Source organism: Atta cephalotes (assembly GCF_000143395.1).
Source record: "Atta cephalotes unplaced genomic scaffold scaffold00011, whole genome shotgun sequence".
Taxonomy (NCBI): Eukaryota; Metazoa; Arthropoda; class Insecta; order Hymenoptera; family Formicidae; genus Atta; species Atta cephalotes.
Window position 1 is genome coordinate 6,325,483 of NW_012130075.1, and position 4,773 is coordinate 6,330,255.

The following is a 4,773-nucleotide window of genomic DNA, read 5'->3' on the forward strand; positions in this document are numbered from 1 at the left end:
ACTTACTTACTTACTTACTTACTTACTTACTTACTACTTACTTACTTACTCTACTTACTACTTACTTACTACTTACTACTTACTACTCTACTCTACTCTACTCTCTCTCTCTCTCTCTCTCTCTCTCTCTCTCTCTCTCTCTCTCTCTCTCTCTCTCTCTCTCTCTCTCTCTCTCTGTGTCCTCCTTTCATTCCGCTGCCTTATGTTTTATCGCATCACAATAAACGAGACTGATAAAATTGCTGTGTTTACGGGTGTATGCGCGTGTGTATATGTGTGTGAGTATATGTATGTGCGTATGATTTCACCTATTGGTTTACCTCTTATTGTTGTCTTACTCTGGTTTTGTTACTAGTAAGCTTTATAGCAATTTTGCTGACACCTAACTATTTACAAACTACTATTGTCTATTGTATTTATGTTTGTGTTAATTATAATCTATTGTATCACTTTTTTTCTATTATTCTGTTAACATGTAGTCTTTTTTATAAAGCTTTGCAATAAACTAAATTGAAATTAAATTAAATTATCGATGAAAAAATTCCATACTTCAGACACTAAAGCGAATTTGTCATTTTTTTTTAGGCGCTTAGATCTATGATCTCGTTGAGTATAAGTCAAATCAAAAGAAATAATTATGCATAATTTCCTGGAACCTATTCCGTGGCATTGTATCTGCATAAAAGCTTAAGCCGCGAACATACCTAGCGAACGAACACCGGACGAACGTTATTTGTTATAAAAGTTGTATATAAAAGTTGCGCAAGTTTAATTGCAATGAACATCGAATCTGATCAAATGCTAGTATTCGGTGTAATCAAGAAAAAGAATAAACTGTTCACAAACACAAACACGAATGTCCGAACATTCGCGTTCGGTGTTTCGTTCACTGGCTGTATACGCGGTTTTATATTCCACTTACTGGATCACAAAAACTTTATTGCAAAGCGCTTAGCGCCACAAACTTCACGAACATATAGCAAAGAAATAAAAGCTTGTATCTCTTGTAAAGATATAGACTGTATGTATCATCCTGTAGTACTTCGCGAGCTTTTGTTTCGGTACATTGCTTTATATGACGATGAATGTGATCGTTAATCAGGAGCCAAAACACTTATATTGCTGTCATCAATATTGTGTTTTACATATGATGATGGGCCTGGCATTTCTTTCAAAATATTTTGATGCTTGTTTCTACCTGTCGTATGATGATTTGGAATAATTATCCATTTTTTTCTGTCCACGCCAAACAGTTAACTATCAATTACTGAAGAGTTAATGAAATAATGTTTGTCGTTGTGAGGATGTAGATGAATTATTTATTGCAGAATGTTCTGCAGAAATTTAAAAAAGATACAAATTTCTTGCAAAGTTACTTTTCGAGTGCAAAATATACTTATTTTCTGAGTGTGCTTACCGATATTTTATGTTTCTTCTCTTTCGGCATTTCGCAATAAAAATTCTATTTCACTGATCATCAATGATATCTGAATCATCCTCACTATTATTCGGAGATACTATTAGCACATAATCTTTATCATTTGGGTGTTTTCCAATTGCGATATTCCTAGACACTTTCGTGCACGGCAACACAAGTTACGTTCTAATTGTCCGTTATCGTCGACACAACGCTAAGCATCTGTACTCAGTCGAGAGCTTGTAAGCTTGTGTTTTCTAGTGACAATTACATGTTACTAACTGCGGCGGTTATAAGTGAGGTTGGAAGATGTTGTGGCCGGCATTTTTACTTTTTTTATTTAATAAAGGCGAAAAAACTACATTTAATCTAATTCTATCCGAAACGGATCTCAACCATGCACATTTTGTTCCAATTGAGTCGTTCACAATAATACATTTTGTGCATTCCTGTGTACGTTTGTGTTAAGATGTGTTAAGCAATTGGAAAGTACCCACTATCACTGTCTATTTCTTCGCTTTCAGAATCGTTTTCAGTAAGATTATTATGCAGTTCGTGTAAAATTTCATTCGGTATACGGTTACGTAATATCATCGTATTTATTTTCAATCCACGACTGTAAATGTGAAAATACGTGAAATATATACGAAATATACGCAAAACACAAAATTTTACACGTGATCATTGATGCACTGCCGAAGCGTGACTGAACTTGTCGAAGCAATCCGTGGAATTTAGCAAAATTAGCATATCATTTGTTTCTGCAATGAGCTTTATGGTTATTCAATTCATGTGTTCTTTGATAAGATGAATATTTTTAAAATGTTCAAATGTGAATGTTGTACGTTGAATAATGTACGTTTTTAAAAACCTGAAAATAGTTGTTAGAACATTAAGATTAAATATTAGACAGTAACTGACTGAATGTTCAGTTGAACTGCACAAATTTCTATCAGGACCATATTAAACAATTGAATAACTATACATCCATGATTATTATATATAGGTGTTCGTGGATCATCGAAGTGCAGCAGTCTTTATACGATTTCTGAAGTCAAACATAGTGGATGACTACATTAAACCGAATGGGTGACTCTTTCGAAGCACTATAAAATTAGTTCCCCAATTCAGGAAGAAATGTTTTTTTTATCATAATTTTATGATGTGTATTCTGGAATAAGATGTTAACTAATAATAATATTCATATAAGAATTATTTTGTCTTGATTGTGGTCTAAAATTTGTTTAATATATTTAGTCCAATTTTAGACCATTGCGTCCTAAAATGGACGTTTTTAAGAAATCCAAAATGACACTGGATATCTTTAAAACGTTTTTAAAATATCTATGGATCTAATTTGAATATTTTTAATACGTCCAATATGTATAATACATTTTAAACGTTACTGTGTTATCTGGGATATCATGTACACTTTTTATGCTGCCGTACAGTTACGCCGTACACCGCCATTTCGTAGCAGCACAGTAACAATATGATAGCATTATTTTGCGAGTATTATGGGATATCACACGCTTGGTTATTTGGGTAGACCTTTTGTTGTTGACAATTTTCAATACAGCATATATCCTAGAGACGTCCATGAGATGTTCAAAAATCCGTACATACTAACAAAAATGGAACTTCTCGTGCAATCTTAAAAAAATTTTCACTTGTTAAGTCAGCAAAAGCAACACGTTGCGAGTAGATTTAGGAAATTTTTTGCATGAGATGAACATTTTTTAATGTCCAAATGTGAACATACTTTGTACATTGAATAATGTACATTTTTAAAACATTCGTACTGAGTCCATTTCGTTCAGACTAAATAAAAACCAGATTTGGATGTCCAATTTTGTATGATGTCTGCGTATTATATATTTAAGAAAAATCACGAAATGAAATTGTGCTAAATCAAAAACCGCATGATAAATGATAGGCGAAAAACTTTGCGAATCGGTCAAAATGACCGTTTTGATAATTAAATGAGATGTATAAGATCTCAAACGATTGCAGAAAACAATTACACATATTAAAAAAAAAAATTCTCTAGGCCGATTTTTGTGGAAAATACTTTAAAATTTACGTTATGGTATAATATAAAGGAATTCAATAAGCTCTCAGCATGGATTCCTGTTGTATGATCGAGCTGAAATTTGATAGGAAATATTTTTTTATGAATTGAAATCATTCTAAGGCGAATTGCGAAAAAATGTTTAAGGTCAAAAAAGATGGACTATCCTAATACATATACAATTTTACTTTTTTTTAGCCAAGTATATCAAGTTATTAAATTAATAATTAAATGCACATGCGCGTCCACACACACACACACACACACACACACACACACACACGCGCGCGCGCGCACATGCACACATACATGCACGCACGCACGCACGCACGCACGCATGCATGCGTACACACGAATACTTCCACGCACGCACGCGTTGTATGTTCCTGGAAAAATTTCTCTGAAATTGTTCCACGTTTTTAGAATATTTTTTGACAAAATTTTAGCATTTAAGAAAAATTTTAATTTACTTTTAACGATTTCTTCAATAAGTCATTATCTAAGCTTTAAGTCGTAAAAAATTGACCAATCACAATTGAATGAGAAAAATAATTAACTTAACTGATTGGTCAATTTCTTATGGCTTAAGACTTAAAGCTTATATTAAAATAATTTATTGTATTATAAGATAGACGCCTAATATGAGATAGCGGCGTTTCTACTAGACGCCGCGAAAGAAACTAATGGACGCTGTTAGTTCCATCATGAATTTATTGTTCTTGGATTGAAAACTTTCATGACTGGAGTCATTGTAAAAAAAGATTTTAGAATTTGAGTGTCTTCAAGTTTCATTGAGGACTTTTAAATATTAATATATCAACATATCAACTGTATTAATTGTTACAAGTAATTGCTACAAGGCCTTCTATTTCTAATATGAAATAACCTAGATATCTGTTGTAAGGAATCTACATTATTTGTATTCACTTTCGGTTCCGATGAAGGCGCCACCTTGTAACATGCTGCCACAATTAATAACATGCTGCCATGTCATAGTGAAAATCGTTGCTGAAATATAAATATTATTGTACAATAATAAAAAAAACCGGAATAAACGTCGAGTGCCTATTTCTACGATGCTTGATTTCGACTATCTGAAGACGAAGATATAATGTATTGCATACTCATTTTTCGCGGAACTTGGTTGTGTTTGTATTTAAGAAACATTAAATAAAGTTTTTTAGTAGTTACAATATTGATATATTTTGCGTTTTACTCGATTTTTCGGGATATCTCCTATTAGGAGCACAATTTTTTAACTTTGCGATTTACTCATTTTTTATAT